Source organism: Neophocaena asiaeorientalis, unplaced genomic scaffold, assembly GCF_003031525.2.
Source record: "Neophocaena asiaeorientalis asiaeorientalis breed wild unplaced genomic scaffold, Neophocaena_asiaeorientalis_V1.1 scaffold319, whole genome shotgun sequence".
NCBI classification, from domain to species: Eukaryota; Metazoa; Chordata; class Mammalia; order Artiodactyla; family Phocoenidae; genus Neophocaena; species Neophocaena asiaeorientalis.
The window spans coordinates 561657-576937 of NW_020174103.1; positions in this window are offsets into that span (position 1 = coordinate 561657).

Sequence of the window (15281 nt, forward strand, 5' to 3'; positions counted from 1 at the left end):
ATGTTATAACTTAGCCCATACATTTATACTACATATGCCAAGCTTCTGTTTTATTGTTTTTTTTGCTGTTTTTCTCTTTGCTTCTCATATTAAGGTTTTATATTTTGAATAAATGATGCAGATCCAAAGTCTTCATATGGAAGAATTTCTTTATGACCTTTCCTTTATTTCCTTGTTAGGGCCCCACCTTAGTTATTTCTGCAATGGTTTCTCTTTATATGGAATTATTATATCAATTATATCAATCTATGGCATATGCTAAAATAAATTTCTTGGAGAGTTAAAAAAATCTGAATCATTTTGCTGTACACCTGAAACTAGCACAACATTGTAAATCAGCTATACTTCAATTTTTTTTTACAATGTATGAACAAAAAAATAAATAAATATTCTGAGGCAGTTTGCAAGGTTAGAACACTTATATACAACAGTCTAATAAAGAAGAAAAGATAGAAGGTGGTAAATTAGGGGAGATGTCACAGATAACTCAGTAAGTCAGTCAGTTGTCAGTAAATGGGTAGTACAGGTTAAGCACTGAAATGGAGTTCAGTTGTTTAAAGACATGCAGGGCACAAAATTATTGAAGCAGCTAAAGTGATTCAAACTGAAAAGTGTAAACATATCCTTACATCATTAGAAGAGCACTGGTCTTGAGTGGGGAGGTGTTGGGAAGATGGTCCTGGAACAGACCACCTCCCTGCATCCCCCTCTTTCACAATCACACCTACATCTACCCACTCTAGAATTCTTCAGCTGAGTTCAGCATCTGCAATTGAACGGACATCAAGAATAGCCTTGTGCTGCCAAGTGGCATGGCCAGGGGTACCAGTCAGCCCCACTGGTTGCTGCAGCAAATATAAATTAGGAGCTGGCTGATACCTAGTCAACCAGCTCCTAATTACACATAAAAGGATTCACAGATTACTTTGTACATCATAGTATAAACATACTTAAGGAAATTAACAACCAGAATAAACAAACCTTCATTCATACTTGTGAGGGTGGTGAGACTCCCACTGGTAATAGAAGTAAAGCAGTTAAGGACAGAAAAAGACAAACAATGGGAGAGGGATCTTTTGGATCCTTAGTGAAACAGGACTGGAAAGGCAAAGAGGATGAAGTGATCTTATAGCTGTCATCGCTTTGATCAAGGAGAGTTAACTTGGAGAACATGATCTGAGCTGCCAAAGTGAGGTCATGCAACTCTTGGAAGCCTTTAAAACTCTCTAATGCACCAAAAATTCCAATTATTATTTATCTGAACATGACTATTTTAGAGGTATATATTCATAGGCCTAAATCTCTATGATAAGTTGTTTTCGGTAGAGCTCAACTGTTATTCTTCCAACACAGTTGAAATGAAGCTTAGAGGTTGCATCAATGCCTATTACCACTCTTCTCTCCTTTTTGTAATTCTATAACAGGGAACATGATATTTGAAAGAATTTGAAAGGGCCCAATTTGAACAACAGTAATTTAGCAAGGTAATTTTATCATGGAGTCAGTTGTTTAATTATTTGTCATCAGTCAGACAATTGATATTGAAATCTAAACTTTTGAAGAATATAACCTCTAAGATAAGCCAGATATTGTATGATTCTCTGCTGTTAAGAAAAAGAACACCCAGATATAAACCTTACTGCTTAATAGTTTTCTAAATGGGGAAGTTTAGAAAATTTCTTATCTCAGTTAGGGACTTCCCTGGTGGTCCAGTGGTAAAGAATCCACCTTCCAATGCAGGGGACGAGGGTTTGATCCCTGGTTGGGAAACTAAGATTCCCACATGCCGTAGGGCAATTAAGCCCACGCACCACAACTACTGAGCCTGAGCACCTCAACCAGAGAGCCCACGTGCCACAAACCACAGAGCCCACGCACTTTGGAACCTGCACATTACAACTAGAGAGAAGTCCAAGCACTGCTAGTAGAGAGGAGCTCGCGTGACACAATGAAGAGCCCGCGCACTGCAACGAAAGATCCTGCATGGCACAACTAAGACCTGACACAGCCAAAAATATAAAATAAAATAAAGAAAAAAAGAAAATTTCATATCTCAATTAGCTCACTATAGTAATACAGGTTTGTTTTTTTTTTTACAGAGAAACCTTATAAACATAAAAATATTGAATACAGTTTTATTTTCATGCATTTCATGTGGAAATTCTATATCAAAAATTGAAATTCTGATTCCTGTAAATACCAAAACCGTTAGCAATAATAAGGACCAAATAAAGACTATCTTAAGAATGTTTAATCTCATATAAAAGGGAGTGAAAGTAGATGCACTTTTGCTGGCCTGTAGTTTGATATTAAATCTAATCATAAATGCTTAAAATTTATAAATTCAAAAAGCTTCAACTTATAAATTTGAATAATATTAGTGTACATATTTTCTGTTTTTATGATTAAAATGAAAATTCTCAATAGGTACCCCTGTTAGTGCAAACCTAAGAAGCTCTAGGTAAAATAAGAAGTTCCCTGTGCTCTACAGTAGAACCTTGTTGTTCATCTATTTTATATATAGTAGCTTGAATCTGCTAATTCCGAACTCCTAATTTATCCCCTCCTCCTTTCCCCCTTGGTAACCATAAATTTGTTATCTACGTCTGTGAGTCTGTTTCTGTTTTGTAAATAAGTTCATTTGTGTCATATTTTAGATTCCTCATGTAAGTGATATCATATGGTGTTTGTCTTTGTCTGCTTACTTCACTTTGTATGATCATCTCTAGGCCCATCCATGTTGCTGCAAATGACATGTTACATGCAAAATCATTCAAGTTTACCTGTCTCTCCTGAATTACTCGACTCCCTTCGCTCTTTAACCTCCTATCCCAAATCTCATCTGTCAACCAGGGAAGTTAGTTAACATCTTGGACCCACCCATCCACTGTCTCTTTCTGTTCTCCTATTGACTTGTCTTTGTGCCCCTTCTCTTGGAAGGCAACACTGTAGTGCAGTGGTGAAGCTTAAGTGGTGGTTTTAGATTCTCCGTGATGAGAGTCTGGCTTCACCCGTTGGCAAATGTGTGACCTTCACAAGTTCTTTAGCCACAGTTTCTTATCTGTAAGAGGGCAATGATAAAAGTTCCTACCTGACAGAGCTGTTACAAAGATGAAACGGGCTAGAATATGTAAAGTACTCAACACAGAGTCTCTGGCACATAGTAGACACCCAATGAATGTTAGCTATTATTACTACTGTAGCCTGGTTTTCTGCTTTATTTTGCATTCATAAATCTAACCTGTATAGCCTGAGACATTTTTGAAAATACATATCTGGTCAATACTTCTAAGATTAAAATCCTTAGAGACTTTGCAGAGAAATTGTTTTGTAAATTGATACACTTTTTCTTGATGAGACTCTTAGTTATCTTTCCAGTCTTAACTCCTGTCCATTTTCTAAACTCATCCTTCACTCCAGAAATATCAAATTATGTGTAATTTCCCAAGTTTTAGCCCCTTCCATGCTCTCGAATCATTCTAATCTTGTTCTTTATTATAGACACTTTGGGAAATACAGACGATGCATAAAGATAAATCACCCATCATTCTAATGCTAGAAATACTTTAATATATTTTCTTTTAGAGAAAAAAATAAATTAATATTTCCTATCTTTGCTTTTTATTCTGCCCTTTTCATTTAACATTGATTTAAATTCTTTAAAACTAGGATGCTAATGGCTATGCAATATTCATATATATATATAATATTTTCAATAATCTTTTAAAGTATAGCCTTTTACTTATCTTTGAAAGGGAAGATTGGTGGGTAGACTGTGACCTTGTGAATATTTGTATAAATAATTATGTAATTAATGTTCCAAAAATAGCATGACTGTGGAAAACTTCCACTACGGTTGTATTTCTGTCAATTTCTATTTATATTTTTTACAAAGTTTTGCTTTAAGTATACAGTATTTCCTTGGTTGGAGATTTGCTTGTTTAAGTTCATCTCTGGTGATGGTTTTTTGTTGTTTTGTCTTTTGTTATGTGGGAGGAGTTCTATGGGAATCTCGTACGGATTATTGCAATACCCGTAAAGAATGGTTTCATGTTTGCTTGGCCAGAATTTCTAATGAGTTTGGTTTGACAGTTGTAGGATTTATTGTTTGCTAATATCTTAGCTTGGGGTACCACAGGATATTATGAATCTAAAACTTAAAACCGGCAAATTCCCTGGTGGTCCAGTGGTTAGGACTCCACGCTTTCACTGCCAAGGACCCAGGTTCCATCCCTGGTCAGGGAAGTAAGATCCCGCAAGCTGCTCAGCACAGCCAAAAAATAAATAAATAAACTTAAAACCATACACAGTGTAACTTGGCTTCAGTTTTCTTGCAGGGATTTAATTTCTCACTCACAGACTTAGGTGAACTTTTTCCATCTCCCATACATGGAACCACCTTGGGAGACTCAGTGGTTCATGATCTTGGTTCCCGACTCTCAGATGACAATTGGTTTAGGAGGACCTTCCCATGTGATTAAAGCCCCAGCCTCTGGCTAACAGAAGCTGTGTCCTCTGGTGAGTTTCTTGGAAGTATTAAGCCCCTGAGTATAAACGTGATATCAGTTTTTGAGGGGAGGGAGAGGTATATCTCACATCAGCTTAGTTCTCCATATTTATCAGAATTATAACTTGAAAATTTTTCTGTGATTAGTGTTTGCACATACTTTTGAATACATTCTGGAATTCCTGTACCCTTTAGGAAATAAAGGGTAGGAACCAAGAGATGCTGAACTGAAATGAGAACATTCAGTTTATCTCAGAGGGCCTGAGGATCTTACAATATAGTTCTGATATCTTGACTAACTCACAAGAGAGAAAACTAGACAAAAACCACATTCTCCCATCCATCTCCTTATCTCTTTTCCATTTAAAATGACAGCAATAAATTATAGAATGGTGCATTGCTTATATCCTAATCAAAGGTTCTCAAAAACGGTGGCAAGTCCTTGGGAAAGAAGGGTCCACTTACAATAGGTTATCATGTGAGTCCCTTTGGTCTCAAAGATGGGTATTTAAGGTTGTCTAAGAAAACAGGATGGATAGAATCAGAAGCAAGTGAAAAAAATTAAAATTGTAATAGCAATAAATGCAAACCGGCATGTAGCCAAGGTACCTACCAGGCAGGAATCAAAGACACATATGGTAAGTCTCAAACAATGATGCCATAGAACTTTGGCAAGAATCATGAGAGTAATGTGCTCCAGCCTTAAACAATAAAAAGGAAAGAATGAAAACAACTTGGTTACCAATACTGGATGATACCTAAGGGGAAGCAAAGCTTTCATAATCTCAGTTTTATTGCTGAAAAATTTAGATAACTTCTCACAAGTGTTATGTCTGGCTGATCTAAATTGATGGAAGGATAACAGAGTGTTTAAAAACATTCTTGGCGTTTGGTCACTAAAATCAAATTTCCATTAACAATAGCATCATTCTGAAATAACACATTCTTTCAAGAATAAGTAATGAAATCTATTTTACGAAAATAGCACTCCACCCCAGGTGATGGATACCTGGCATTGGATACAGAAATCAGAACAAAGCTGCAAACCACATTTCTCCAGATGTAGGAGTCTATTTATTCTTTCGCAGATTCAAAAGGATCCAAACGCACTAGCTTTGCCAACTATATTGTAAAATAAAAGATATAGACGTTGACAGCTCATTAACTATTATTAGTTCATTAGATGGCTGCATTGCACCTAATTTTTGCCAATAGATACAAAAGCATCTTTTTATTACACTACCTACAAATTCAGACCCTATTTGAAAAGTTGTTTTATCAATCAGTGGTATATTCTGATGAGTTATAGTAAATGTGACCTTAACAGGTAATTTATATTAATTCTTACCCATGGACAGTATCATCCTTTCAATCTGTATCAATTACTATTGAATGAAAAACAAGTCATTATGAGTACAAAACAATTGATTACAAGTACAAAGCACTTGGTATTTTGCTTTGCACATAGTACATGCTCAATAAACCTTAGCTTTCTATCTTTTTCCTCTTTACAAATCAAATCAATCAGTCCACTGTTAAGAAGGGATATATGATGTTGCCACAATTAGAGGGAATCTGTTAAACCCAAATTTAATGATTTCTATAGAACATTAGTTTAATTCACTGAAGAAATTTTTGTTTTTTTTTTAATTTGATACTCAATAGCTAATGGGAAAATAAATATGAACAGATATATAAGATATGCCTTCTTGACTTTAAAGACCTCACATTCTAGTGGCAACATCTGAAAAAACTAATTATAAATATTAGATGTAGCAGATATATCTTCATCAGAGAAAAGTAAGAAATTAAATTCTACAGTTGTAAAATCTAGATAAGAAAACATTTACAGCAGAATTTTCATGTTCATCAAATGTTTATTGAATAATTAATTGCATAATAAATATAGGGCATTATAATACTGTGTGGAAGGTAATGATGAAGAACGCAGTCTTTAACACAAAAAGTCTTCTAATTTAATAGTGAAATAGGATGTCACTCAAATATCTACAACAGAGCATCATGTTGATAAGTGCCAAGTGATAATATAAGTTGAGAACCATGGAAGCAAAGAGAGTAGACTCCAAGTTCAGTTAGGAAAATAAGAGAAGACATCAGGAAGGGGCACATGTGAGGGGGTTGGGCAGACAGAGCCCATCATGGAGGAGGGAAGGGGAGGAGGGGAGAGATACATTAATATCAATAGATAAGCGGCTGCATTACCACCAAAAACTATCAAGATGTGTAAATAACTTTCAAATAAAAATCTTCATAAAATTACCAGATTTAATTTTTTGTCCGTGATTATTCCACTATGTATATTGTAAGTAAAACGATCATTTCCTATTTTGCCACAGATGAATATAAACACATAAATCCACCAGAAGTGCTAAAGAGCTAACTTTATTTATTTTGCAAGTCAGACTTTAATATACAGCTGTAGATTTTTAAAAATCATCCCTGTTTGTGTCTTTCTTGTTCTCCATGGGCAGGAACGGAAAGATCATAATTATTAAGTGAACAGAGCTTTGAAGCACGTTGCTGGGTATTTTAACTCAGTGCATGAATTATCATCCCCATTTAACAGGTGAAGAAACCGAGGCTCAGAGACCTTGAACAACTACACTAAAGTATAAGAAGAAGTATAAGAAATGGACTCAAATTTGTGCCTGTCAAAGCCTTTGCTCTTTCTCTTTCATCTCATGTTTTTCAAGAATAGAGAGTAAAAAGACATTGTTCACACACAATCGTGTTCCTCAGAACGTCTTTCAGACACGAAAACCCTTGCTCTCAGAAGAGGTTAAAATGTTTCTAAGGGAGGTTCTTTAGAGCTAGAACTTGAACTCAGTCTTGACTCTGCATTCCAGATTTCTACCCTATAGGGAAGAACCAATCTCTTCCTTGAAACCCAGGGACCTTTTCAGGTTTGACAACATTAAAAGTACTGTCCATGGGAACGATATAAGGTTAAAGAATTCTCTTAACAACTTCAGCAGCCATGCCTGTTCTGTCTTATTAGAGGGTTTAAGCCTCAGCCAGAGGTCTTTTAAGAAAATTTGTGGAGGGCTACTTCATCTTGCTAACCATGGGTGGTGGTGAGATTTCTCTTTTTATGAGCCATTCAAGCCATGGACTTATTGTGGCTATAAGTTTATCAAAACATACACATACCTGATGGGAATTATGATTTTCGAGTTCCTGCTCACTTTTTTCCTTTCCATTATTTTCTCTCTGTGACCTGGCCCACTTATTAGTATATTTCCTCACATACATGTTTGTTTGCTTTCCCTGAAATAATTAAGTTTTACTCTACCACTTAAGGAAATTTTTCCATCATGGAAAAAGTAGTTGCCTTGACAACAGTTTCCCAGAGTTCTCTTGAGAGTCCAAATCTCTGTAGAATTCACAATTGATTGGATAATGGAGGCCCTTTCTTACTAAAATGCCATCACTCCAACTACATTTTCATTAAAAATTATAAGGGCAGAAAGTCACAAGTGCTTTAATAACTGGCATTATTCAATGCCCTGCATTTTTCTAGCCTCAAATCTCCACTAAATTCACAAATGCAAATGCATCAATATGAATCATATGAGCTTTCAAGGCAATAATCTACAGTTATTGTGTAATGAAATATTAATTTAGCAACTTTCAAAAACTCATATGTGATATTTGGATAACTTTTCACTCATTCATTTAACGTTCAAAATTAACTAAAATGTTATAAAGAAGCCTGGGGGTGGGGGGTGACTGAACAGGAGCCCTCCGAGATTTTCCTCTTCCCAAGTTTCCTTCAATGTCATCTCTTTCACCTTCTTAGTCTGTGTTGTAGGAACTCATTTGCTACCTTATTTACTTTATTATTTCCTCAGAAACTTTTTCCTACCCCATGATTATATATTCATGGAGATTTCTGATGCTTGGTAATTCATAGTTTGCTTAACAGAAGCTTAGAAGATAGAGAGTTAATGTTATGATTAATCAACATTATTTGCAACATTTTGAAAAGGTTCGTTGGCCTTTAAACTTCACCTTCAACAACAGAATAACTTAAATTGGTGTTTCTCAACCTCAGCCTTATCGATAATTGGGGCCTGATGAGTCTTGGTTGTGGGGTCTGTCCTGTGTCTTGTAGGAATTTTAGCAGAATCCCTGACCTCTACACAGTAGATGTCAGTAGTCTCCACCAAGTTGTAAAAACCAAAATTGCCTCCAGACTCTGCCAAATTTCCCCGGGAAGTAAAAGTCACCACTGGTTGAGAACCATGGGTTAAAATGATGAGGATGATAACCAAACCTTATCATGTGCCAGTAACTATTCTAAGTCTATAAGTGAACATTATCTAATTCACAGGAAATGTTCTGTGATTCCCATGTTACAGATGAGAGGGCTTGAGCTCAGAGAAGTTACTAAGTCACTTAGCATCATGTGGCTAGTGAGTAAGCCAGCTGGGATTCAAATTCAAGCAGTGTGACTTCGGAGCCTGTATTTTTAATTATCAGTCTACAGCTGCTTTTTGAAATAACACAAGCAAGAATGAAATCCATCAAAAACAAGGATCATTTTGGGTTTAAATTCTTTTCCATGATGTCCAACATTTAAACATTGGAAAATAGACTTCCTGCAAATTCAAAAATCTCTCCAGATAAATAGGTTCCCTTATTCGCCTAGTCATGTTCACTGAGCTTGTGAAATTCTATCAAACGTGAGATTTCCCAGACAGAGAGTTAAAGCTCAGGTCAAGGAGTTAGAGTCCTTGGATCACATCCTGGCAAAACCATGGTTGTGAGTATAAGACCCATGACTATCATAGAAATGCTTACATGTTTTATTACTTTATAGCATCATTCACATAGTGAGGGTCTGTTTATGTTTACTATAATTAGTTTAGAAGAAAATAATTAAAATTACTTCTCAGAATTTATCCTATGTCCCTTAGCATTCAAATATCATTTTATCTTATTTATTTATAGTATTTGTACTATGAATAATAGCCAGCAAAACTTAAATTTCTTTTTCCACTTCTCCATATTAACTGTGTGTGGCAGAGGTGCTATTTTCACACAAACGAAAAACTATCATACAGCATAATTTATAAAGGTTTAGCCTTTGAAGGTGTTTTCATAAAATGTGATTTCTCTCTTGCTCTAAAGCCTTCTTTTAATTTGTTTCAGGCTGACCATAATTTGTTAATAGGAATATAGTGTAATAAGCAAAGTTTTACATTTAATCAAGCACAATTAATTTATATAATGTTAAATAAATGGTATATATTATCTCCTTTCAAGCTTCTAGGAAAGTTGGTTGAAATAAAAATAATGACCTATACTTATATTTATTGATTGATTTCTCTGTGCCGTGCACTATCTTAACAGTTCTTCATGGGCTAACATTTAATCCTCATAACAAGCCCTTTTAGGTAGGTACATTGAATATCCCTATTTTGGAATGAAAAATTGGACCCACAGAGAGATTAAAGAGCTTGATCAAAATCAAATAGCTAGGAAACGTTTAGCTGGTTTATAAACCCTAGTAGTTTGGCACCAAAATTTTGCTGGTATCACTTATGTATACTGACCTTCTAAAGTGGGGGAATTATCACCACATATAATACTATTCATCATTGTAGTAAGTAAATGAATTAAACTAGAAAATCTATCTTATACTGACACAGTAGGAAATACGTACTTGGTCTCTCAGTCTGTGAAATTCTTGGCAGTGGAGGGTTAGAACTCTATTTTATGATTAAATGAATGAATAACTGCAAAAATGGTTTTGAATCCAATGATTCTAAATTATTCCTTAGACATTTCTCTTAATTTCCTTCTTCCCCTCTCATTAGCTAAAATATCTGGATGCTCCATGCCCTTCACACCATCTATGTCAGTGAGACGAAGTTTCTCAGTTTGCTTGGTTCAGCCCTGTGTTATCCTTGTCCTGGTGTCCTTTACTATTTAGAATTTCCTGAATTTCTCATGTTTAACAAAAACTTTCATTTAACAATAGTATTAAAATAAACAGAATGAGTTAAGTCAACCTCTTCTGTGTCCTTCCAGCGCCTGCCACAATCTCATCTTGCGGTGCCTGAGACATTTGTTCCGAGAATGGAGCTCTCACTTTAACATGTGGTTAAATCTGTAAGATGACCGGCCGCAAACCTCTTTCTTTATTTGATCTTTTCCAGTTGCAACAGATAACTGCTATCTCCCTTCCAAGGACAGCATGTGGCGTGCCAGCTGATAAAATAAAACGTGCTTTGTGAGAAGCAACTATGGACAGCTGATGCCCTCTGCTCTCGGAGGATGATGATGAGTGAAGAAATCTGTCCATCTGTCTCTATTGGTCCCTTGTCCTTGGCAGTTAGTTAGTTGCCCCATAACCCCTTCTTTGTCTTGTGAGATGCCTGAAGCTGTCAGGATACTAATCATCTTGGTCAATGGGAAACAATGAAAATTATAGGCTAAGCACACATGAATTGTGTAAGGGAATGGAGGCTGGGCAGCTCTGCTACGGGGTATAATGAGTAGCGAACACTCTATATATTGTGGGAGTTTTAAAAAATTCATTGTGCAATGCAAATCTATAGTTGTTTACATTTATAGTTGTTTTATTTATACTAATACTTTTTATTTTGAAACAAAGTCTTTAGATAGCAATTGCATGAGAAAATAGAAATGTGCATTTAAAGTAGTAAGTGCTGAATTTCCATTTCTCAAGCAAGTTGACAATGCACTTGTAATTTGAATAAAATGTGTTTCACTATTTACCATCTTACCATGAGAACTGTACTGACCACATGAAAATCAGAAGACATAAATTGACAATACAAGCATCAGCATTTTAAGAAGACAATGCCCAAAGACAACATCTAAACACATTCAAGTGTAGAAGTGGAATATATATCAATCTATAAAGCATACTTTTTCATTTAGATAAATTATTATTAAAAATTAGTCCTGCCTGTTTACATTCTTAGACTTTTTGGTGTGTGTGTGTGTGTGTGTGTGTATGCATGTGGATGGTAAAGAGAGGACTGTTAATATGTTCACTCCATGAGGAAGAGAACTTGTAAGATATGCCTTACATTATTACTTTGTCTTTGGAGATTTCAAATAGAAAATCAGCTCAACTAATTACAACCAAAATTTGATTTTGTTTTCCATCTGACTCATGGAATCAAAGCTGTCAAAATTTATTCTACCAAGGTAAAAGATCTGTCTTTACTGTGAATGCTATTTTACGTTCAGTTAAAAGTTCAACGTTGAAGATACATTTTTTTCTTGCTGTGATAATAAAAATAAAAATTTTGGTGGAGTACAACAGTATAGTAAAAGCAATGTTCTTTCTAAAGAACCTATGGAGAAAAAATGTACTTGGAATTGGCTGAGAAGCACAAATAATTCATGAATGTGGTCAAACTGGGGAAATATTCTACTAATCACAGTTGAAGATATAGATGTCAAAGTTTACATATGTTAGGAAATATACCATTGGACCACAATTTTTTGCAATGAAGTGATATTCAAAACAAAACAAAACACTGCAGCTTAACGATGTAACATTTCTTCTTCACTGATCATCTTTGATCTGATTTTTGAAAATTAGAGCCTTTGTGTACAACTCTGTAAACCAGTCTCAATCTCTAATATGTATAGAATATTTTTGTAAAAGATTCCTCTAAGTTGTGTTAGCATTTTGTTCAAAAAGAGTTGGAAATCTTTAATACATATGTTCAATTAATGGAGTGGCCAAGACTTCAACTTTTGAAAATTTTAGTAAACTGCTACTATAGAAAATAAAGCTCACAAAGAGAATTCTTTAATATTTATCTTTACTACTTTAAGCTAAATGTTGAAATTTAAATGATATATAAAATTTAAATCCAAAATTGAATAACTGAGTTTTGTGATATCTTGAATTTGGGGAAGAATCTTCTGATAAAATTCTTATGTTTTCTTGCATAAATTTATATTTGGTGTGGGAATTAAATTAAATGAGAAGGTTTATACTTTCCCAACATGTAATTTGGAAAAGATTCAACTAAATAGATATTGAATAAGATATTGATATTTATTTTGCAAGATATTGAATTTGAATAGAATAACAAACATTCATAGAGACAACTTGCTTGATGAGTTTTATCTTTCAAAATTTTTTGTCAGAATGAAAGTATTCTAAATGCAATTAAAAAGACATTACTTTATAATTAGTTGGGTTAAAATGTTTCAAAATTTGAATAAAACATACAAATTAGGAATACCTTGTATTTGGAAGATCTTATTCTGTGCTTGCCAGGCAGAAACTATAAAAATATTTTCTCTATTAAAAAAATATTATGATCCATTGAGAAGAGTCCACTAAAGTGATAAAATTTCTATTTTATTAAACAAAATATATAACTTTGGAAAAGAATATAGAAATGTCATGGAAAATTTTGATGTTAAGTCTGTATTGAAAAAGCATACACATACACACATTTTGGAAAATATCAATGATATGCTATTAGAGGAGGATGTGATTAACAAATGGATTAAGTTCATGAATAAATGTAGTTCTTAGATTTTTGTAAATGGTCAGGAAATTACTACAATGAAATCTGTTTAAAATATATGGGAGTATATTTTTATTTTTTTAAGAAAATTGAAAAGAATTTTTTGAAAAGCTATTTTATTGGTGACCAATATATTGGTCAATAAACAAATATAATTTTAATTACATTTATGCACTTTTCAAATTCAAAAGGGTCTCAGTTTGGACAATAAAATCATATGGGCTTTCTATATGATTAAAAACACAGCACAGGTGGGAACTTGCAGTACGATTATATCAGTTTTCTGTAACAAATTACCAGAAACTAAGCAGCTTAAAACAACACACGTTTATCACCTCACAGCTCCATATGTCAGGAGTCTGGGCACAGCTTGACTGGGTCTTCTCCTCAGGGTCTCACAAGGCTGTAATCACAGTAAGTGGGCTGAATTCTAAACTGGGGGCTTGTCGAAGAAGAATCCGCTTCCAAGTTTATTTGGGTTGTTGGTAGAACCCATTTCTTTGTGACCATATGATTACAAGTCCTGACGTTTGCTGGCTGGAGGTTGGAGGCTGCCCTCAGTTCCCAGAGACCACCCATAGTTCCTTGCCCAGTGGGTTTCTCCAACAGGGCTGAGGGCTTCATTGAACCCACAGGGGCATCTGCTCCAGTCTGCCAAGACAGCCCCTCAGACGGGGTAATACAACCGCAGCAATGATGTTCCATCACCTCGCTCTGTCAGTTAGAAGCCAGCCTCAGATTCTGCCCACACTCGCAGAGAGGGGATTACACAAAGGTATGATCCCAGGAAGTGGCATAATTGGGTGTCATCTTAGGGTTTGTTCATAACAAAGATGCTATTAGATATATCAAAATTAAAAAATGAATGTTCTGGTGTATGATTGCATATTACTTATAACATTGTGATGGTTTTAAAATATGTCCACAAGTTCTTTGACACCCCAACCCTGAGAGGTGGTGTCTACACCTCATTCCTGGACTCAGGACCAACCTGCGTTGACTCTTTTCTAACCCATAGAACCCTGAGGAAATGATGTGCCGTCACCTCTTAGACTAGGTCAGAAAAGGTTACACAGTTTTCGCCTGATTCTCTTCAATCACGTGCTCTTTGGAGGACACACCCTTTCAGAACCCAGACCTCATGCTCTAAGGACTCCCCATCACGTGGAGAGGCCATGGGTAGGTGCTCCAGTCAACAGATTCAGCCCAGATGCCAGAATGTGAGGGAAGAAACCATTTGGAAGTAAATCTCCAGGCCATAGCTCTTCAAGGCCACAGCCATCCCTAAGTGTTTCCAGCTGAGGCTCCCAACATTGTGGAGAAAAGAATATTTGTCCTCTCTGTGCCCTTTCCTAATTCCTGATTCACAGAATCCATAAACACAATAAAGTGGCTGTTGCTTATAGCTCTGGGTTCAAGGTGGTTTGTTGCACAGCAATAGTAACTGTAATAGAATATATATTGAGGACCGATGTACAATTTTTGACTAAACCATGAGGTCAGGAAATTCTGATATAACTCAAAATGTCTGGCAAAACTATTAATACAAAAATAGTGAAAGTTTGGGAACCTCATAGATTTGCATTTTAAAATCCTTCCAAGTACATTTTCCCATATAAATTTAAATTACATACTTTCTTTTTATTTGATTTTATTTGATTTTCATTGCTAATGACATTTATTGTTTTCTTTCTAATTTTACAGTAATACATGTTCATTGCAGACAATTAAAAATGCATAAAAGCATAAAGTAAAAAGTCACAATCACCCATAATCCCCAACCCCTAGAGATAACCATGATTAGCATTTTGATGCATTTCCTCCCAGTGTTTACATAATTTTTTTAAATCGAGGTAAAACTGACCTACATCACTGTTAGTTCCAGGTTACAACATAGTGATTCAATACCTCTACATATTACAAAATGATCACCATGATACGTCTATTACCATCTGTCACCATACAGAGATATTACAATATAATTGACTATATTCCCCATGCTGTACATTTCATCCCTGTGACTCATTTTTTGTTTTGTAGCTGGAAGTTTGTACATCCTAATCTCCCTCACATGTTTCACTTATCCCCAAACTCACCTTCTGTTAATCACCTATTTTTTCTCTGTATCTACATACATACCTACTTAATACATTACATACGTACTTAAAATTTTTTCTTTCAAATCTGTTATCAACAATTAGTTAATGAAGCTTACATCACTA